Raw genomic sequence first — 23674 nt, 5'->3', positions numbered from 1 at the left:
CACTGGCAGAACTGAAATTCCTGAAAGAGATATTACACACCTAAAAGCAGAGCACTTGTATTGATGTTTGAGCACTTGTCTCAAATTATTAGTCTTACCTCTAAGCAGATTCACAGTAGCATTTCAGTGTATACAGAAACACTCACTCTATTACTCAAGGAGATAAATTTTCCATAACAATCTTTGCACATGCTGCGTGCAGACATGTTTCTGCTTTCGCAGCTCAGATGTAGCAGCATATGCACCTAAATATCTGTGTGCTAGGAATATTAGAGCCTTACTGATCCTACTTTGCTGAAGAACATCATGTATCTCGTGTGAAATTAGTTTCCCAGATTCTGCTACAATCAGCAGTTTGCCCAAGCAAACAACTGCTCTAACAGGATTCATTACAGCCAAAATGAGATTGAAATTTCATTGTTGATTAGTTAAAAAAACAAACTCCCATTTTATTCAGCATGAGCATCTTATTTGCTTTGTATTCCTAGAAAATTAAATATGCTGGGAAGAGTAGGCATTTGTCAGGAAACAGCCTGTCTTAAATCTGTTTTGAGCAGTTAGTGGCAACTTCTCTCCTTTTTAAATTAAGGAAACTCTAGTTCTATTTTCCACAGAAGCACTATTTTCTTGCTATGAACTACCTGCACCTCAGTATAAAACACTTTGAGATTAACATTGAACTAATCAATAGTTAGGTCTAATTAAACTTGCTACTTTAATTACATAAGTTGTTGCTTTCAGAGAGTTTATGAAAATATCAGAGATGATAAGGACACTTTCATTTAATGCTCTCTCAATCTCCTAAGCCTTTCAATAATCCCTTCAGTACAGATGTCTATTCTGGCACCAGGTGGCTTGATGGCTGTACTAGAGTCAATTAAACCTGGCCATCTTGGCCACATTCAGGATTACTGGCTACCAGAGAAGGTCATGGTCATGACCAATGCCTGACAAACAACTGGCTGCTGGGATCTCATCTACAGAGCCCCACCTTTCTTTTCTTGCTCTATCCCTTCTTATAAGTGCAAACAATGGATACACAGCTATTGCTCTGTTTTGCTGGGCCACTTGGACAGAAATTGTACCACCATCTTTTGACTGTAAGGAGAACTACACCTTTAGGAAGCCTTCTTTCTATATTAAGTCCCTGCAGGAAATAATCTTTAATCCAGTGAATGAAACATACTGATCCCTTTAAATGTGGGGACACAAGATGAACAGTGTAGTATGTGAGCAAAGTCCTTTACAAAAAGCAATCTGGTTCAAATGTATTCTTAAGGAGGCCCCAAATTTTGGGTAATCTATGTATACCCAAGAAAAAAATACATTAACAGTCTTAAATGTGTTGGCTCTGGCGCATCGATGTCTATTTCACATGTCCTAGCAAACTGCTTGGAAGCAGCTCATTATGACATCTCCATGTTTCCCTTGGCACGTCCAGCCTGTGACTACAATGTGCTCAGTTCTTGGGCAGATCAGTAGAGATTGAAGTTGGTAATAAATGCAGACTTGTTGATGATCATTGAGCAGTTTATATCTACATGAATTCAGAAGTGACAGACAGTACCACTTATGGAAATGTACAGTGATCTACGCAAATTTATTACAGTTCCTAAGGAGGTTTCATACTGAATCAGTTAACTATCCTTATTGAAAGTCTTAGAACCAAGGATTCTTACATTTCTATGCCTAGACAAAGTTCTTCTGAAACAAATCAGAAACACTTTGGAGATGCTCATAATAGGTCTTCAGAGGTTGGTTATCCTACTCAGTGCTCGTACACAAAATTGGGATATTTTGAAACAAAGTTAAAAAACAATACTGATATTTATGGGCAATTGCAGATGCGTTTCATGTATTTATAAAAGGTAAATTCCAAAGCACTGTAAATAAGGAAACATATTTAAAATCCAAAGCAATATATTAAGGTACCTTTATTAATTAAAAGGTACACTCTCCTTTTGACATTAAGAACAGTTTGGGGAGTGGAGTGTTTAATAACATTCCTCTGCATAGCAACAATGATTCTGCTGGATATCTGACAACAGAAACACTGGTTTATTACCCTGTGATCTAACAGCAGCATTTTTGCCAGTCCCTGAAAAGAAACCACTGGCATTTTGGGTGTGCATTATGGCATGTGTGGTTTAGTAGTGCTTAACCATTCTATAAATTCAGGGAAAATTTTGGTTTCACTGAAGCCAATGGGATATTTGCTAAAGGCCTCCATGGATTTGGGCTTTCATACCTAATATTTAAGAAGAGGGACTGTGGTCTTAGGAAGAGGAAAGGAGAAAGCAAAAAAAAGTTTGGGGTTTTTTTTTTCCATTGCAAACAAAAAGGTCACAATAAAGATTAATGGGTAAAATCCAAGTTTTTGGTAAAATTTTTTTACCTCCTATCAATTTTGCTGTGCTGTACACAGTTTTTAAGCAACTCTCAATCAATTTATCTATGTACATATGCAAAGAAATTGGAAAATAGTACATACATGTATACAGGCTAAAAAGTCAAGAGAGGTACTGTTTTTCATTTCCTTCTCTCACTAGCATAGATCCACTAATATTCAGTCCCACGTGCATAGGTAGAATTACATAGGGTGGTAAAGAACAGAGTAGATTTACTAATTCAAAGACCTCTTTTTGTTCTCACACGTAACGTTATTGAGCTTACAAAATGGTGGTGAGGGGTCTTTACAGTGACATTTCATTTTCATCTTTGATCTAGACCCTCTATAAGAGATCATATACCACAGTACTAAAGTACCTATCTCTCTCACCCTGGAAAACCAGGGCACAGACTCAGCATTTATTCCTGCTGGATGGAGGGAATGCATCACTGCTAAATAATTCAACAAAATCACCTTTTATCCAAAACCACCTTGTATATTCCATATATATACAAGGAATATATATTCCAGCAATGAAAGCACTCCTTCCCTCCCCCATGACTCCCATAAATTACACAGAATCTACTTTTATCCTGGGTATTTATAAATAGAGTGTGAAAAATAATTTTTCTGTAACTAGTAACACTGTTTGTACACAGCATCTAAAAAGTTGATCACTGTAGTAAATCCTTTCCATCTACTGGTTCAGAAAATAAATTGCCACTGGATCTCTCAAGGCCTGGGAACCCTTGATCTCAAATCTACTATCTTACCAAAGGTGCTGGTTAGTGACACAATGAGCCTCAAGAATTGGAGATGTACCTAACTTTTGATCTCTCTTACATGCCTGTACCTGGAAGTACTGTTGGTATAAGGATATGGCTTTGTGAAAAGCTATGTACTGAGGTTTGTGCATCATCAGTCAGATGAAAGAATGCTTATCTCACAATGGGATCATGATTTGTTTATAGTCCAGCGAAGGAACCAGCCTGAATGCCATCTGGAAAGGAGAATACTGTCTAGCTAACATCTGAAATACATCAACATTTCTACAGTAAGGCGAATGGTTACATGTCCTATATGAGAATATTTAAACTGACCCCAAAGAAAGTGATGGATTACAGGAAAACATTAAGGAAAAGAGGCAGAATACTTGAATCTGAACAGAATTCCAAGAAAAGTTTGGCCACTTACCACATGCATGCAACCCATAAATATAGGGTTTTTTTCAGTGACATTTAAATGCAAACTAGTGGGCTTTGTCCAAGAATTAGATCCCAGCCATAAAGCACCAAAGTATTTTCACTGCTTGCGCTAAGATGAGCTTAAGTAAAGGTGGATATCAAGATTTGCTTTTAATTCTTTTGGCTTGCTTATACACCTACCAACTTTGCTGTCCATATTTGGCTTATGTAAATATATTATCCTCTGATTTGTCTTATGAAGGATTTAGGTTAACTGGCAATAAATACAACATTCTGCTCTGATGGGTGTGGATGATCATTAAGACATGGGTATTGGAGCCATTTTCAAAGTGCCCAGTCCCCACCACTATTAATCATACAGCATCAAGAAAAAGTTAGGAGGACTTTCTTTTCCTAAGCTGTTCTGCCTGCTGGGAAGCTGGCAATCCAGTGTTAGTGTGGAGAAAATGTCATCCTCATTGATTAGCACTGGCTGGAGATATCCCAGCATGCAAGAGACCTGCAGGGAGAATGCCAGGACCATGAATCAACCCTCATCAATGATTCATGACTTATGACTCCATCTGGGCCAGGCAGCACTAAGCAAGAACCTGATGTGTACATGTATGTTCCTAAACTGCATCAGAAATGTTTGGCACATCCCCTGAGACTGAATGTTCCTGTTCCTTGCTCAGCAATGACAACAGATACTCGCCCCTCTAAAAGAGTAGTTATCAATCCTAACTCCAATGTATGACAAGACTGCAAAGCAGGCAACAATTTCCCACGCATCACTTCTTTAAGGGCATTATTGGCTTCCTTAGCATCACTGTTCTTTCCTAAGATTTTTCAATACAATACAAGCATTTAGACAAATGGAAAAACAAAGTTTTGTAGGTTATGTGTTGGAGGGTTCATGAGTTGCAGCTGTATACTCTATATCATGTTTGATTAGAGAGGTCTTTTCTAATAATTTTGGACTTTTCATTTACAACACTCAGTAGAAATATTTGTGGTGACATTTGAAAGTGCTCAAAATGAGTATTCCTTTCTATTTCAACAGGAACTCTGCATTAGAACCCTGTTGAAAAGACCAACACAATCAAAATAAAAGTCTTTTGCACAGAAAACTGATCCACAACATAGCAGTGTTCACTGCATGGACAGAGATATTTTTCATTTTCACAGAAACACTTTTTACATGCTCAATTACTGGCTGAAAGTGAAGTCTGAGATTTCTCTACATGCCACAGCATGAAAGAGATGATCTACATTTGCTCCTAAATGCCCAGCAGGTCTGTGTTCTGATATGCCTTTGTCTCTCATCCCATTTTTCTTTAAAAACTCAAACTTCTTTTTGAAATGTACCCACCTTATGCATGTTTTCAAGCTTTTATTCTATACCAAAAATACCTGGAAAACAAGATGAGAGCATAAGGAAAGAAAGCTACAGTTATTTTAAAAGTCAGGGTTGGCAGCATATTCTGGAAAATGCCAAAGGGTTTGTGGAATAAATTCCATTTGGCAAGTTTAGAGAGAAAATAATACAGCTGCTTTCAAACACCAAATGCACCACTAAAAAGTTTCTAAAATTCCCAAAACATCTTCAATCAACAAAACATACCATCCTCCTACACAAAATAAAAACAACAGCAACAAAAGAACCTCAAAACACTCCTATTTATATAGACTTCAATGCCAGCTGAAGTATGTCTGTTCCAGGCAGACTGTCAAAGAATACACTTATATGTAACAAAGGGCATAGAGTTGAGAGATTTTATGATGCTTCAGGCTATTGCAAAGCTAGGCCAAAAGATGAAAGCAGTCATGCTGATGAGGGACCCGGGATAAGAAATCAGGCTGAGCCATGAGATGATCGGTATCCTTTGCAAAAGCGCCTCTATCCATTGGATTTCAGTCCTACAATGACTGTATCATTGAACAGGAGTTACTGGCTTAGTGCTCACTGAAGCTGGTCATGACCTGCTACTACATATAAAAGGTCTTTCAATCAGATGCTAAAAGACTAGGCACCATCTATTTATGCATCCTCTTCCAAATTTAAGTACAACCTGTTCAACTCCTTCATGACACGCAGGGCACATAGAACACGCACCCAGTAAAACTGGAACTTGGAATTACATAAGAAAGGGACTATCTCCTTTATTGTAATAGGAGAAAATACCCAGAAGACCCTCTGCAGAAATGGCAAGAATGCTATTCTTTTAATTTTACAGAGAATCAGTATTTTTAGGCCATTGCTCCTTGTCATTGCTCCTTCAACAGGTTCCTAGCTCTGCTTCTCACAGCCACAGCCCCATGGCAGAGGCTTATATCCTGCACAATCCAGCAGCTCATGACACTGCACTCCAAAACAGATTTGCAAAAAGGGTTGGCCCTAGTGAAGTGTGAACATATTTTATTTAATTTTTAAATTGAATGTTTCACAGAAGGTTTGAAGTCAGCCACACAAGTGAAGGTAAGGTAGTTTCCAGTAAATAAAAGACAAGTAAGCCACTGGAAACTACTGACAGAACACTATTCAGGGACAACAATCTGGATGTCCAAAATGCTAGCATAGTGTCCTGTGGAAAGACTCCTCCTTGTAGGTAACTAATAATCAAAGGTACAAAGCAAAATGAATAAACATTCTATTCAAAGTTCCTTTCATCTCTCCTTATCTCCTGATAATTCTACAGTTTGTGAGGAGCTTTGAAACTCACATTTCAAGGTGGTAATTTCCAGCTAGTCTTCAAAAAGATAAGTATCAAATCTAAGCAAAAGCAGTTCAGTAACTCTGCAGTATTGAAAATAAATACAAACTTTTCCATTACTAAACATACACACAAAGAACATTAAAGAGACTTGTGCTGAAGTGGCTGGAGATAGAAGGCACATATTTGGCAGGCAACATGACTAAATAAGAATAAATGGCTCCACATTTTCCAATTAAAATGGGATTTACTTTGACTGATCTGCTGCAAACTAGTCTTTTTGTCCTTTATCAAGTGTTTTCCCTCAGCTCAAAAGGAAGCAGCTAGGGAAAATCATGCTGTGCTTGTGTACAATTAACTTAGCCAAGCAATGAAACATTCAAAGAAGAAACAGAAAAGCCCTGTCTGGGATATGCAGATTTTTGTTCCATGCTTACAGTGCTGAACATCCAGTATAGTAAAAGCACCATAGCTCCCAATATCTGTGTATTTGTTATATCCTATTAATATGTTAGCTCCACAGTCTCTATAAAAAAAAACCAAACTCCGTTAATTACAAAAACCATAACATCACAGAGAGTTCTATTTGGTAATGAATATTGGCACTAGTTTTTCAATACCTAAAGTGATGCCCACGAGTGCCTATGGATAAAGTAGTTTATTTGTTATAATTATATATTATGTATAATTTTAAGAACCATCCCACTATAGAGGGTCTGTATTTTTTACACATTATCTCAGCTCTAACATTTCACATGCTCTATTGGACATTTCATCTTACACCTTCTCCCTGAACACGTCTTTTTCCAATACTCTACTTGGCATTGAATTTGCCAGCAGTTGCATTGTCAGGAAGAGAGCAAACGAACAGAAAGCATCTTACTTATATTGCTTTTCATGTCCAGAGAAGGGCAATGGAGCTGGGGAAGGGTACAGAGAATAAATCCTATGAGGAGGAGCTGAGGGAGCTGGGGTTGTTTAGTCTGGGGAAAAAGAGGAAAGTCTGGGGAAAAAGAGGCTCGAGGATAACCTTACTGCTCACTACAACTGCCTGAAAGGAGGTTGTAATAAGGTGGGGGTCAGTACCCATCAACTTGAATTGATGGAATTTATTTTCCTGCATTAGGATAAGATACTCTAAGAAAGTTACTTGAAAAATTTGAAACACTGCTTACCATACTTATGCACGACTAAACTGGAGTTCTACCATTTTTATTTAAAACAATATTGTTATATTGCAAGCCTTGTTCTGAAAAGGTCTTTTTATGCTAAGGTGTTTGAGATACCTAAAAAGAAATATTTTGGTCTCAACAAAAAACTTAGCTGAAAAAGCAACTCCTCATCTAAAGAAATGTCACTTTTCAGCTAGAAACAGAGGAAGCCATTTCCAAAACCATTCTTTCTGTGGCCTTCACTGTGCTGGAGAATAAGGTTATCATCAAACTGTAACCATCTTCCTGCCAACAAAAACTAGACTGCCCATTTAAATTGAGTGAAGGTTTTCAGGAGCTCAGGTTTCCCTCAGTAGCCAGCCCTGCTAAAATGGAGTGTTTGCTTCTGGCATGTAGCTTCCTAGCAGTAACCAGGACTAGTGAGACACAAAGCTATGTCAGCAGGTGGAAAAGCAGAAGCCAGTACACAGAAGATTGAATGTTCTTCATTATTAACTAATGCATTTCTGTAAGTGTTGACATTATTCTGACATCTTTGAGGTCCAATCCTGACATATTTGCACAACAGTTGTGCACCTGAGTGCTGTGATGTACACATGAAAGAACAATGACAACAGCAGAGGTTTCAGCTCTGACATTACTCAGGCACATGCAGAACAGAGTCTTGTGCCACTTCAACCACCATACAACAACACCTGCATTCAGCCTGCCTCAAGTTGTCTGGGGCATCTTTCCTTTATGTTGCAGGCATATCCATATCGAGGAAAACACAAATCCTTGGGTGTCAGGTTGTCTGGATCATTCACCATACCATCCAGTAGTGATAATGAAAACATGAGACCTTTGTAGAAAAAGCTATTAAAAAATTACAGCAAATTTCTCAGTGATTTTGCTTCCCAGGAAAATAAAATATAAGTATTTTAGTATAATATCTGATCAACGAACTTGCAATAGAATAACACTTGAAATTAACTTCAAATCTATGTCAGCTCTATTCTATTCAAAAATCTACTTTTTCCTTCTTCTAAAGAATTTCATTTCCCTTGTTGCCAGAACTTGTGCTTTGCCTCAAGCTAGTCAAAATACCCAATTCTTTATAGTTTTGCATTCTTCTCCTCCAGGGACATTCTTCTGTCAGCTCAGCAAGGCATTTTTCATTATATATTCTCTTTTTTGCTTTCTTTTCCTCCGAAGTCCTCTCGCTTCTGTGCTCATATTTACTAGATACCAGCATATTTTATATCTACTCACTATTACTTTCCTTGGGTTTCTTTAATCCTATCTATCCCATTTCATAAGGAATACACTCATATTTCTTACTTCTCATCTCCATGCAGTCATCAACTTGTTCCATCTCTTTTTTCTTTCAGTCCTTTTCCTCCTCAGCCTTATATAATCTTCCTCAGTTCCTAACACTGTCAAACTGGTAAATTGTTTCTTGTGTCCACAGTCTGTAGACAGTGGAGCAGTACTCATTTCTTCAAAGTTAGCATCCATTCAGGAAATGGGGTATTTGTAACTCAAATTAAAGCCAAGAATTGCTGTCTCACAATCGTTTGAGACCAAGAAGATGCCACTGGGGATACAAACTGCTCTTAGGAGACTTAAAAAATTGGGGATAACATTTCATCAATATTAACCCTGTACTGATCTTTAAAACAACTGCAGTTAAAATTTTCCATTCTGACTGACATAACTTGAGTGACTACAAATTTCATTTGTTTCAAAATCCTAACCTCAGTCCTGTAAGGAGTCATTTGCTATAGCAGTATGATAGCAGCCGTATCCAGACTCCTTTCTAGACAGGTGAGGGAGCAGCAGGTGTAAAATCCAATGAGACTCACTTGGCAGAACAAAATTGAGAGGTCTGTAATCATAAGGAGAAAAACTGCAAAATCATCATCTTCAGATAGAGCTTGCTTAAATATTCATGGAACATAAGATATCTATTGGTCCCACAAAATTTCAAGAATTAGAAGGCACCATAAATAAATTGTAACAATTAACCCTAATGACAGGCATACGTATGTTTTCCTCTACCTATGTTTATCCAAACCAGCACAACAGCACACATTAGATAGGAAATTATCTCAAGAGCATGAAAGAAGGTTTACAAATTCTGACTTCCCAGACCAGGACAGGTGCAGAGGGCAGAGTCACCATTAGGTGAAAGCTACTGGTCTCAGATTGGCTGGGCAGGAGAGGAAAAAAGAGATGCTATCAAGTACAGGCAGAGCAGCTCTTCAGACAACAGTAACCAGCAAAAGAGGTAGTTTGTAAAAGACAATTTAGGATCTGGCTGTGGTCTTAACACTTGGTCTTAATGAGCTGGACTGAACTTGCTCCAGCAGAGTTGTGCTTAAATCTGCTTTTCTGGACAGAAGGCCGCTATCCTGGTCTAATTGAAATAATTCCCTGGCCTCCTGTAATTAACTTGGGTTTGGGGTTTTGCTGTGAAGACCGCTATTAAAAAGGAAGTTGCTTAGTGGTAGCAGTACTGTTTGTATTACAACAGCACCTCTAAAACCTAGTCATGGCTCACAATTCCAGTGTCCTGAGGCTGTACTGACAATGAAGAAAAAACAATGCACACCACAAGATGGAAGCACTGTGTCTTTCTCCAGCTTGGCAATATGATTCAGCATTTCAAGTTTGTTTCTTTGTGGACTCATGATTTCCTGCTGCCCACTGAATGCTGGCCTGGGAACCAACCCACAAAGCTGAAATATTATTCATCATCTATCCAAATATGAAGCCTCCTTCCTCAGGGTATAGTCTGCTGCAGGGAGAGCAGGTGACTCCTGTAGGTACTTACATGGTTCCCATCAGAGCAGCACTGAGGCAGCTCACTGTCCCTCATGTACTCATCATTACAACGCCTCCTCTGTAAAGAGGTAGCCTAGGTCCTGAGAGACCTTATTGACAAAGCACATTGCCCAAGATGATCAAAAAAAAAAAAAGTAGGAACTAAATAAATTCTGCTGGTGGCCACAGAGCTCAGAGTCTACTATTCTCTGAATGACCTTTCCTTACATCAGACTAGGTTTGCATACCATATCAAGTTTAGACACAAATGTTTACACAGCACGTCTAATTCCTTTCTTTTTAAAAAGAAAAGTGTAAGGTAGTGGTAGGCTACCAAAAGACCCTGAACACTACAGGGTTTCATAGCTTTAAAAGACTGAAAATTATCTTAGGACCTCTCTATTTTCATAACCATGTTTCATCTAAAACAGACACATCATTTCACAAACAGCTGCTGTATAGTTGTATTTGCACTTGCACTACACTTTCTCCACATTTTTTATACAAAAAACTTTATTTTTGGGGGGGACACTGAAACCCAAAGAGAACAAAGAAAATTTCACATAGTAAGTGAGTAAGTGTTCCGAGTGTGCAAGAAAGTACTCAGTGTTACAGAAATGTCATGCGAGTTATCTGGTTCCTGTGTCATGTTTTGTGCTTGGCATGGCAACAGTGGGGACCACATGCATGGTCTGCTGGGCTGGAGCTCCAACAGTCCTAGACAGGCAGCAAGTCTGTCACTGAACACACCATGAAGCAGAGTTTTAAGCGACCAGAAAAACATTGCTTAAACAGTAGAAAGAGAAGAGGTGGTTTGAAAGCCAGCAAAAGACTCCATGCACAATTATGAGCCCATAACCTGAATTTTCAATGCAGTCTTGTGAACTGAGACTGTCCAAAAAGAAGTATTATGTGAGGGCAGAGAACTAAATGGTAGCAAGTTGGTCCGTTCAGGTCTTAGTTTAAGGGAGTTCTCGATACGAACCAAAGTTTGCTTTCAAACTTTCAATCTAGATGCCTCCCAGATTTTGTTTTCCACATGATTGCTCTCCCTGTGCATAGAAAAAATATTTGAGCTGACTGGGAAAGCTTTCTCTTAGCTTTCCATTCAATGCTCAAACATTTAACTGCTCTCTCTTGTCCAGTTGCATTGGTCTTTGCTTTCTCACATTAACCCCACACTTCCTTGTCCACCATTTTTGTTTGCACTTTCTAGAAAAGAAACACTATGAACTAAAATTGTGGTGAATTGAGGAAATACAGTTCTGAATGAAACAGTCTAACACCTTAAGAGTCAGACACAGTGAGCCCTGATCTGAATGCTAGCCCACTCCTTTATCTAGCCATTCACCCCAGAAGATAACTTTGCTGATAATATCAGAAAGTACAGTGCTGCAAACATACTGTGGCTGCGTGTTTACCGGGAGGCACTTGAAGAAGTTACCTGCACAATCCTGCATCACTGGGTACAAGGTAGAGTTTAAGTGCTGCTTATACCTTTCGGTTCATATCCTGTTATCTTTGTCTGCATACTAGGGAGATCTAAAATCTCCAGACCATCCTTCATGTCTAGTAATAGGTTAGCAAAAAAACCTACAAGGCTATAAGAAAAAATATTTTGCAGATACATTAACATGAATCCTCCATGCAGTAAAACACAATGAAACTGTAATAGTCATTACTATTCAAAATATTTTAGTATCTGTATATTTCAGGTTTCAAACCCAAACCTTTTAAAAATAACTGCTCCTTAAAAATGAAGCACATGGTAACTTAAGTGTAATCTTACTTTTTCATTTGTTTTTCATATAAAATACTCCAATGCTTTTGTAAATGAATCCTAGTGATAATGAAACAAATGCATGAAAACAAAGTAGGCAAAATAAGGAGTCACTGCTGAGTTAAGCCATTTCATTGGTGAGCATCTCAAAACAAACCAAAAAAAAGTGTTGTACTATTTGATATGTCCAACATGCAATTTTAAGTAACTTTCCTATGAAAATGTAGACAAGCAGAGCTCAAAGACCATGAATTAATTCTCTCATCAATTTATGACCAGTCTCCAGTGCTGTTTCTCTGCTTTCAGACCAAGAGGAATGGGCAGGTTTACAGACCACACTCAGCTGCAGACAAGAGGAAATAAGCTTAATTAACCAGAAAGAAAGAATTTGTTAAGTACCTACCTTCTCCTCATTTTCTTGGTTCAGCTCTTCTGCAGTCTTCAGCCTTGCAAAACTCTCCCATTCTGTGTGACCCCACAACAGACTCTTGAGTGATTCATTGTGGCAAACTTCCTTCTGTTCAGCTTCAGATTGGCTGAGGTGGAAAAAAAATTAAACAAAGGAAAAAATAAAAAGCGAAGGCATTGACAAGAGAAACTAAATTCTTAAGAAACAGCAGGTTAAGGCAGTCTGTTCTTCCACCATGACAAAGAGCTGTTTAGTGATTATTGACTTTGGCTGTAGGTCACCAGAGTACTAATGCCAGGAAGGCAAAAGGAATCTTGCCCCTTGATAGGATTTAAAGGTAATCTTCAGGAGAAAGAGTGAGAACAGCTAGTAGCATTTGGGAGTGTGATTGCTAATCCAGTAATAATGCATGACTGATTTATTAACTGTTTCACTTGCAGAAACAAATGGAAAAAGATTCTGCCAACAATCTGCCATTCTTTGATGGAGACCATAATGTCTGAATCTCTTTCTTAGAGCAAAGCTGTGGCAAATGCTGAGCTTGTGCACTTCAAAATGAAGGATTAATTTCATCTTAATGCATAATCCTATATGCTTACAGAGGAGCGAGTGCTGCAGAGAATCTTTTAAAAGCATGCAGAAATAGATCTAGTGTGTTATATACATTTATAGACAAAGAGGAAGAAATATTTCTTCATGCATTTTTTTCTCTTGTTTATCACATCATGAGTAGCTAAAGTAGGTCACATGTAGAAAGTTAGTTTCCCTTAAGTACTGTTTCATCTACTTCTTCCCCTCCACCACCAAATCCTAATTCCATGTGTGACCTTGCCACAAAAGCAGCCAAACTGCATGTTGTAGGTTACACATTGTGGGCTACTCTTCAACTGGACTCTGGGGCCTTGAAGAACCCTGGAGCCTCTTATACAAGAAAACATTATTTGTTTCAAAAGGTTTACAATCCAACCAGTCACCCCATTGAAAGAGCTGCATTAGCAGCTCAGACAAAAATCATTCATTCACAGCATTCTGTAAATTCCCAACGTATAGGCACCTATTTGTATGTTGCAATGACACATGCAGAGAAAAGACTTGCTGAGTTATACAGTGGCCCAAGAACAAGCGTTAGAGGCAGAAGTTTTCACCCTGAAGGGCCAGGTGTGCAATGCTCAGCTGTCACGTACCCCAGTCCTTTATTACAAATAGCACTGAGCCTTTTAAGTTGAATTCACGTCTCACTTCCAGAATTCTTCCCTAGTCAGGTATCCCCAGTTACATTTATTCCCTGTTATGGCTTTAAGAGAGCACTGCTTTTGAAAGAAAAGCTATTAACATTTGCATTATGTCTTCATGTCAGAAGAACTTCTCTGAGTTGTCAGTTTAATTGTCAATTACTTTATGTACCAGACACCTCATAAAATAAGTCAATCTGCGGGTCTTGGTTCAAACAATCTGCATTCAGTATTACAAAATAAGTGAGACTTGTGAACTGTCAATAAACAAAATAAATAAAAGAGACTAAAACAGAAAGAATCCAGGGTAGAACAGCCTATAAGAAAAGCCAAAATCTCTCTAGGCCCTTACCCAGATTCATACAGCCAGACCTCTTTGCCTGTATGAATTCTGCAGCAGCTAAAAAACATTGCTGAGCCTTCTACTACATTTTTAGCTCTTCAACTTCTGCCTTTTTCATTTAATAGAACATGTTATTAACATCCAAATATGACCCACTGCTCTCCACAGAGCAAAACCCCCTCCATTCAGCAGTCCATTTCCTGGATAATATGAACAGAGTTGGCTTGAAAGTAGGTAGAATAGCTCAGGCCATCAGCCACACAAGGTGTGCAGCCAGTGTGACATTAGACATCTGAATAGAAGCATCACCTGCAAGCAATCTAAAATGTTAAAGATCCCCCCAAAACTGGGTCACCCTTTTTCTCTCAAATGAATGTCCTAGAGAAGACTTGAGTAAGAAGCTGTGAACAGTGTGCAAGAAGAAAAATATTTGCATACTGGTGCTTTCTCAGCAAGTGCTCTCACTTGCACTGAAGGCAGTTTCACTGCTGATGTAAGAGCCCTGCCTAATTCTGCACCTCGCCTTGCTTTGGCTTGTACTGTGTAATATCATATTGTGCTTCATCTTCACAATTAATCTCAATGACTTTTTCAGACAGATTTAGACCCATCCTCTGGTAATTTATGAATCCTGGAAGCTGATCTGGGTGTCAGAACATCTACTCAATTCATGTATTCGCTTACCTTCATTAAGTCGTGACCTTAAAAAGCAGTATAGAAATAACAAATTGTCTCAAGATGGCCATGTGTCATTAAAAACTGGGATAATGGCATAAAATCAGCAAGTTTTCCCTCCACTTCACAAGCCTGATTTTGTCTGAGGGAAGGAAAGGACTGCAAATAAATAGCCATGGGATATCTTAGCAAAGGGAGGAACAACAGCATAGTACATTTCAGGTGGAACAAAGATTTCAAGTCAGTGAGGCTGTCTGGCCTGTCACAGTCTAATGACAGGAACTTCACAGGGTAACAGGTTAAGTCAAGTTGAAAAATTATCCTAATAATCTGGTTTCCCACAAAGTATATTACCCCCAAACCCAATTACAATCCCAATATATTTTCTTTGGTACAACATTATCTGTCAAGAATTAAAGTGATTTAGTAGGTATGTAACTATTTTGTAGAAATTCACTGAAGTCTAAATTTGAATAAATTTTAAATAATAACTTGCTTACTTTTCTTCTCCAGTACAGATAATATCTTTTTCCTTACTTAGCTGGCACATATTCAGCACCGGACTAATTTAAAACACTGAGGCTGTATCAACTGTGTCTCTGTCCAATATCCTAAAAATACCACACTGTTCTTCCCTTTTCCCCCCATGCTGATAGAAAGTAAAATAACCTTTTATTGTATTACCTTTTACTTGAAGTCTCCACACAAATTGTTCCTTCAAGGTCTTTAATGCCTTCACAGTAGGAAAGTCATAAATACCCCTTGGCTGTAGTGCCTGATATTTGACAGCTCATGCTGGCTATTCTAGGTCAGTACCAGAGTCCCTGGCAGTGCCACCAATCTCAAACACACAGACACAAATAATAATACAATATATTGTATTGTATTATATTCCAGGACATTGTATATATGTACATGGTATGTCATGTATATGGTGACTTTATCTTTCTGTATCAGTCCAGACTTGGACATGTTATTTCTAACCAAAAAATCACATAGGAAAAAATAGCCTAGTCCATTGCAGTGAGTACTGTACCACCCAAGAACTGCAGGTGGGTAATTTGCAGTTCACTCTCAGGTCTGAAGGATTACAATGACAGGAAGAGAAATTGAAAAGGTTGTCTCTCACAGACCTGTCAGTTCCTTCCTTACAGAAAACACTGCATCTTCAGGGTTGAATAGTCTTCACACATAAATCTTAACAGCTCTGTAAACATCCATATGATGGTTGATCCATTACCCTTCCTTGCCTTCTGTCACCAGCAGAGTTTGGGAAGACCTTGTTTCTCTCACTGGAGAGTGACTTTTTCTGAAATAAAAGTCTATGTCATCTCTTTGTTCCCCATCTAGAAAGTGAATGAAAGAAACATGGCTAGTTGTTAATCTAATTAATTGCCTTACCAGAGAATTTCCTACCTCCATTTTTAATGCACTTCGCTGAATTTCACTAGCTCCCTGAAGTCTCTCCCATCTGTCATTGCTCAGTGCTTTGAAGCTGTACCACAATGCAAGACAGGCCAGAAATACTGATGACACCTCAGTACGAACTGATTCCACAATCAGCCATCCCAGGATGGATTTTTGAAGCAGCTGTGTATACATTATGTCCTAGGGACAAACCTTACTTTTTTTCTAGAGGGCAGCTTTGAGTCTGATTGTCACCTCAAGATTGTCTATGTAAATGAGAAATTATTTCTATTAGCACTGAAGAACAACTGCAGGCTGGGTTTACTGAGATTCACACAAATCACTCATCACCCTTTCAGGCAGGACCCTTTTTTATCCTTATTCTGTACAGCAGATAAGAGCTAGCTCACACCACCCTGATGCGCAGCAGGGATTTCTAGGCACGTGAAAATAGGTGGGGGAAGGAGAGAGAGAAACAGAATTATGCACAGAGAACCCTATCTGCTAGTCAGGAAGAAAAGACAAATCAAACCAAAAAGATCCATGACCCAGAGGAGGTTCTCACATTACCATTTACAAAATGTTACAGCTTTGATCTCTAATCCACATTCTCTTATTCCTCCTCCCCTTTTTACATCTATGAGCAATTCTTATCCCTTATCTCACTTGGAGCTAGAACTGTGAGTCTGGGGAGACCAGATCTTTGCAAAGTACTTTATCCTTTTGTGGCAGCATTAAAAAGACAGATTTTCATAACTGCATTTTTCTCTGGGAGCGGGATTCTTTTCCTGATGCAGCAGGTAGTGCTAGCTGTCCATCATAATGGAGCACTTGGAGACTCTGGACTGGAAAAAAATGCAGAGTATCAACACATACATTTTAAAACCCAAGAGAACCTCTTCCCTCTTCTCTTATTTTAATGTAACTGATAGAGTTTCCCAGGATCTTCAAGGCTAACTCAAAGCCCCAAACAGTATTTCTGCTTTAAAGTCCCCAAAACCTTAAAGACTCTACCAACCAAAAAGCAAACCACTCACACCTGCAACCGAAATGTCATACAAAAATTAGCCTCATTTTCTTTAGGACTTACAGGGCCAAATTCTGCTTAACAAGGCAACCCAGGCAAACTCAAAGAATCAGTGAGTTTGACCCCTGGCATTTTGTTCTCTGCAACAAACCAGCTAAAGGTCACGCTTACAAAGATGTGTCTATTTCATCCGTGCTACGGGTGCACAAACAAGCATTGGAGAGAAAATGGGAAAATGTCAAGAGAAGAAAATTTTCTCAGCCAACAAAATTCAGGAAAAAAAAAGATAGCGAGGATAGATTTTGTCTGAAGATGGGCTAAACAACCCTCATTTCAAGTAAGATATTTGACTTTCCTGCTGATTCCTTAATGTTGTGACTTTGAAAACAAGAGGAAGGGTATACAATGGAAGGGGGCAATGTTTCCCCTCCTATTACTCAAGGTAGGAGAGAAAGTGAGTTCAAATATATGCTTCACTGCTCACAGTGTTTGCTGACTGGCAAAGACATTGAGTGAAAAGGTTTAGGGATATGACATCCACTGGCAAGGAGGAAGCTCATCATCTGCCTCCCTTGCAGCTGCTGATACTCAGCCAATGCACTCCTGCTCTGATGTCAGTGGTGTAAATGAGGGCCATACTCTAACTGATAGTTTAATCTCAGGAAATCTCTGCTGAATTATTAGCGAGGCTCTGACTCCCACAGCAGCTGCACACAGCTCCTCAAGCACAGAGGAGATTCACCAGCTTCTGATTCAGGCAGGGAAGAGTCTGCAGCTATTGAACACTGCTGCAAACTTACTTTCAAGACAGATCTGCTTACATCTGTTCATCACTACCATGAACCCTCACTGAACAGAAGAATATTTTCCAGTCTCTCAAGAAATTCAAGCTGGGCTATGCCAGTAATAATTACTAAGTGAAAAAAATGCCACCTTGGTACTGAATAAAAATACTCAGAATAAATGAAAATACTGTAACAGCATTTCATCTTTCTCTTTACTGTCTGGAAAGCTAAAATCTCTTCAGCTTTCAGAGTCTCTTGTGGATATAGTAATTTTATATATAACTGGAAGACTTATTCATGACTCATTTGCCTGTATTACCAAGTGGATTTTTTAGTCCAAAAGCCAGACATCCATTATGAGGGCTGCTAAATGATTTACACTGATTGAGCATGCACGGTATGCAGCTCTTGCAAATTTTATATGCTGGCTGTATGGAGAATTAATGCTTGCTGATTATGCTCCAAATAGCAATGAACCCAATTACCTAAGCCACTAACTCCCAAGCAAGGAAGCCAGAAATGCAGCTATTGCTTCAGTACCTTAAAGTAATATTTACTGTTTGGATCTTTACTACTGTAATTTGAAGTAAATGGGAGACTGACATTAGTAAAGAACACATCCGTTAGTTCAAAATCACCTCTTTTAATGACCATTGTTAATTCCTTATGCTCTAGAGTTTGTATTCCAGCCTGAGGCTTCAACCCACACCTGGGAAAGTAGAAAAGAACCCAGCTACTCCGGGAATCTGAGTGACTTCCCAGGTGTAGCCACCAATATAAGAAGCCTGAAAATAAAGGCAATTTTCAGAGAGAAACATAAGGACACTTCTTAATCATCTTGTGGTGAAAACATTACTTCTATCATCCAGAGAGCCAGAATGAACTTTGGTATGAAGAACAAGTACTAATGACTGCAGAAGAATCATCCAAAAAGATAAAATCTTGGCTGAAAATAATATGTGGAGGTTACCTAGTCAAAACGTTTTTCACACAGGGCTAAGTCCATGGTAGATATTGAGATCCTGGACCTTGTCCACTTGTGGGTCAATGTGGATTGAGTGATCACATGTCTGGTTCTGTTTCCAGTCCTCTGCCATCCCCATGGGAATGACTTTTTTTCCCATGTCATAATGGAACTTTCCTTGTGCCAACATTTCAATGTTGCCCATTATCCCTTCCTTGCGCACAGCTGGGCACACCAGCTCTGTACCCTGTGACAGAGCAGAGTCACAGGCACCCCATGCAGAGAAGTGACAGCAGCGGGCCTGGGGTATGGGTACAACACCAAAGGGACATCACCAACAGGGGAAACAGCTGCAGTTCTACAGATCAGCAGCTACAGATTTAGCCAGGAGCTTCACTTAATAGCTCATATTGCATTTCAGAGCTTTGACGCACATGCAATTGACTGACGTCACCACACAACCCTGCATCCAACATGCTGCTGAGTCTGTGCTTCAGGGAAGACTTAAAGCTAAGACTGGAATAACAGGAAAATCAGGGGAGGATGCAGAACAAGCTTATTCTTTTAAGTTCACAAAGCACCTGTCATACAAAGCACTTCTCTTTTTCATGAGCACAAAAGTCACACACTGTATCACGGAATTACATGAAAAAGCCAAAATTTACCAATATGACTGAAGTCACACCCCCCTCCTCTTGTTCAACAACTACATTATGAAGACCAATGGCTAAGTGACTTCCATTTCAATCAATAATGAAATTGCTGTCTATAGTCAGTAAGGTTTTGGCTCCTGTTCCAAACTTCTAGGCATACCCACAAGTACAGTCACTACTGCAAACCACCCTGGTGCACACCTCAGGAGACTAAAACACAGATGTAATCTAAGTTTAGCAATATAATTCCAAAATTTAAAGAATAAATTTTTAAGAAAGGATTTTTTTTTAGATCTATATTATCAAAAATCCTAATTAGAAAAACAAACAACCCAAAACCCCCCTCTCTAATTAACTCTCTATTTTTCATGTGTGAATCTTTGACCTTCCAAAACTCTCAAATTATTTTAACAGATATTAATGGATAGGGCTAAGCCATACTGTGAAATCTAAGATGGCTGCTTGCACCTATCTGTAGGGTTTGGTAATGGCAAACAGTGCTCACCACTGAAACAGAAGTTTCCCAGTTAGCAAAAGGTACAGCTCCAATTGCAGAAAATCAGGCAAAGCAGAAGGAAATTAATTACGAAACTCCTCTTCACAAATGTGATTTGAGGATTCAATTCATATCCCTTTCTCCTGGAAAGAAAGATAAGATTCTTTGGAGGATCATTCTGGAGACCAGTTTATCTGCCCATTCTCTTTCCTGCCCTACATCTTTCAGACCACTTTGTGCAGTGGCTAAAAGGGATGATATGAACAGATGGCTGTTTGCTCTGATATCTGTGTCTGTTCCTAGTCAGATTAATTGGTTACAACCCAGTTAAAGACTAGAGTCTGGTAAAATGATACAGACAGTCCCTCAGCTACTCTTTACGGTCCACATGAAGAAAATAAAATACGCTGTTAAGAATGAAAATGGATTTTCAATACCTGATAGGGATTATGCAAAACACATTGCCATAGAAAAAGTACAGTATTTACCCTTCCAGACTACATTTGTAAAGAGTACAAAATTTACAGGAACATGAAGGTCAAATAGAGGTTTAAAGACACAAGATGTTCTTGTGGATCAACAAATCAGAATAGTATCAGTGTCATGATTACTTTTCATTTATCCAGGCCTTTGGCATCAAGCTGCTCATGAGACTTAGGGGCTGCAGCAGTATCTAATTTCATACCTCTTCTGATTACATTGAGAAGAGATTCTCCTTCAAAAAACTGGGAGCATGCCAGGAGACTGAAGCATTGTACTGATACTCACTGAAGAAGAGATTGGGCTGACATCAGTAATTATAACCCTCAGTGCATGGCAAGATAATGGCAAAACCCGTGCAATGCAATCAATAAAGAATGAAAGGATGAGAACATAAGTAGGGCTGGCCTGTCCGATTATATGGGAAATAGACACCAGCTCACAAACTTGATTGCACACTCTGAGACTGCAGAATTGATTACCAATGGTTATCATGGAAGTGCAACAGCTTCCGTAGAGCGCTTGACACAGAGCTGCAGGGCACTGCACTTGAAAAAGCAGCACTTACCCTGCAACAATGAAAGCACATCACATGCACTGAAAAATGGCTAACTTGGCAGACTCACAAAGATGCAGTGGAAACATTATCAGCTGAGCCAGTTTCCAGCGGGGCTCTGCAGGGTTTCATCCTGGGTACACAGCCCATAGAAAGAAGTCTTTTCCTCCCTCTTCTATAAAATACAACTGTACCTAGCATGCACGTTTGTACATCTGATGCATACACATGTATGTTTAACATCCTGAAACAGACAAAGAGTAAAATAACTTGATAATAACTAAGTTCAGTTCAGAAACACACAGCACTCAATAACATGCAATACAATAAATGTCAGAATAGCAAGCATAAGCCTTGCAGGACAACAGTATATTCTAGAAAGCAAAAAAGTTGAAAATAATTTTTAAGACAAAATTAAGACACTACAGACACAGCTCCAGAAGAAAAATGAGTGTGCAGCATGGCCTCTCTTTTTGCACTGTGCTGCAGGGGAAGGCAGCAGTGGAAGAAGAGCTTGTTTCTCAGATCTTTGATTAAGAACTTGGGAGGAGATATAAAACACCACAAAGAAAAGGTGAGAGCTCAAGAAAATGCTTTGCAGAAGAGGCCTATGGAGCTCCAGCTGTTTGGGCTATCAAAAGGAAGACTAAAGAGATTAATCAGTTACAGTATATAAACCCTTCAAAAGGATAAAATTAAATTAGAGAGATCTTTAACACAGTAAAGAAAGACACACACACCAGAAAAACTCTGTAGTTCAAGCCAAGAAAACTAATTTGTGAAATCAGACAAAGGTGTAATCTACAAGGTGATTAACCAAAGAAGCAAGGTACCCAGGGAAAGTTTTTTCATCTTTGTTTGGTGTTTCCAAATCAAGACTGGATCTCGTCATGGAGAACAGAAGCTTGAGTCTGACTCTTCAGACCAAAGGGGGGAAAAAATTGAAATTCTGCCAAAAGCACCAGTTCTCAGCCCGTGGTGCTCACCTGTACTTTATTTCAGAAGTGGCATGGTCTCGGTCTGGCTCACAGAGCTGAGATCCAGCTCTGGTATCAGCCACCAACAGGCCGCTAAGATTCATCCTTTCCCACCAGCAAGTCTCAGGTTTCTTTACTTTCCTTACTTTCCTTACTCCACGTACCTTTAGCAGGCTGGTGAGCAGGCATGACCATTTTTTAATGCGTGTCACGAAGGACAACATCTCGTTTCCAAGCAGATAACCTAAACCCCGAGTGAAATGTACATCACCCACAGGATGAATAGCCCTAACACAGACTTCAAACGGCTCTCAACTCCAGCCTCATCTCTTACTCTGCTACACTGCCTGTGCCATGCCCTACGTGTGCCTCGCACTGCCTTCCTCCCACTTAAAATTCGGGAATTTGCGGGAATTCTCAGGGCACGGCCGGCGGGGAACGGCCCTCGGCCGCGCGCCCGCCGCGAGGCCTCTGGCGCCACCCAGCGGCGGCCGGGCTGGGCCGGCCGTGAGGGGCGGGCTGCGGGCCGCCGGCCTGGTGCCCCCATAAAACAACACTTTCCCAGCAGCACCTCCCCAGAGATCCGGCACCATCCCTTTGGGGGCGTCTATACCCCAGCAGCAAAGCCCCAGAGCCGCCCAGGGCCAGCTGGAATGGAGCTCGGCTGCGGCACACTGCCACTCCCCCTTTGCTAATTAACTCTTGGCCAGGCTCTCCTCTCGCCTTAACGAGCAGGAGGGAAAAAAACTCCCGAGTGTTGTCTAAAGAGCTCCGTCAGTGCCATCTGCTAGCGGGAGGCGGTGCGGGGCGGCCGCCTCTGCTGGCTCTTCGTGACCTCTGTCGTCGCCGAGGCTGCAGCCGCCCATCAGGGCTGGCCAGGCGCAAGCTGCGGAGTTTACATCTTGCTAAGCATAAAGCAGCCAAAACGAGTCAGAAATTCATTTGGGGAAATTTCATCTGCTCATTCTGAGCAAAAATTCATTGGGGAAAAATGTTTTTCTTTTAGTCAACCCAAATCTGACAAAAAAGCCTAAGGCTCTCCTCTGCCCCCAGCTGTGAGAGCTAGGCCTGCAAATTTGAGATATAATTTTTTAAAATGCGATTTTTTTTTTCCCCTAAGAATGGCTGCCAAAGCTTAGTGGTAGGACCACACTGAAGAGAGTGCAACAAAAAGATGCAGTAATATCTTCAGATGTCCTTGGATGCATTGCCTCGTTCAACCACTTAAGAGATATAATGAGTTAAATGAAAGCATGTGTGGGGTTTTTTGTATTACAGAGCTGCTGCTTAAAGTAGGTGAACTTACCTCAGTGTTTAATGCAATGTGTCAGCCTCTTGACTCTCAACATCTGAAAGAACTAAGCTATAAATTCTAATAATGACTAACCTGCAGACATCAAACTTGGTCTGAATTGGCTCCTCTTCTCTGTCTTTTCCACCCAAAACACATAGACCTTGCTCAATCTCTTCCTGGAGTATCCCAAGTCCCCGTGCTGCTTCCCCACCTGCAGCACCTGCAAGCCAAACCCTTGCTTCCTCCCCTTCTCTCTCCCTACCTCTGTATACTTCCATCACCTCATGCTACAATATCACTTTGGCATCGTTTTGTTTATGTCTTGTTTTGAT

The 23674-nt window shown here is 39.8% G+C and overlaps 1 protein-coding gene across 4 annotated transcripts in view; it reads right to left on the bottom strand.

Moving 5' to 3' along the window:
- The window catches only part of TRIM2 (tripartite motif containing 2), a 118634-nt gene extending 96157 nt beyond the window's left edge, over positions 1–22477 (bottom strand). For 3 of the 4 annotated variants that reach the window (XM_064417396.1, XM_064417393.1, XM_064417397.1), the window contains exons 1-2: positions 22213–22477; positions 12448–12580 (exon numbers count right to left, since the gene is read on the bottom strand). The gene's annotated coding sequence lies outside the window, so the exon portion shown is untranslated. Of the gene's footprint in view, positions 1–12447; positions 12581–15387; positions 15545–15953; positions 16050–22212 lie in introns of all 4 variants that reach the window. The other variant, XM_064417399.1, reaches the window with a different exon arrangement.
- Positions 22478–23674: the final 1197 nt, after the last annotated feature.

This window comes from Passer domesticus, chromosome 4 (assembly GCF_036417665.1).
Source record: "Passer domesticus isolate bPasDom1 chromosome 4, bPasDom1.hap1, whole genome shotgun sequence".
Classification (NCBI taxonomy): Eukaryota; Metazoa; Chordata; class Aves; order Passeriformes; family Passeridae; genus Passer; species Passer domesticus.
Note: the sequence above shows the minus strand (reverse complement) of the source record. Positions and strands in the feature narration are given on the sequence as shown.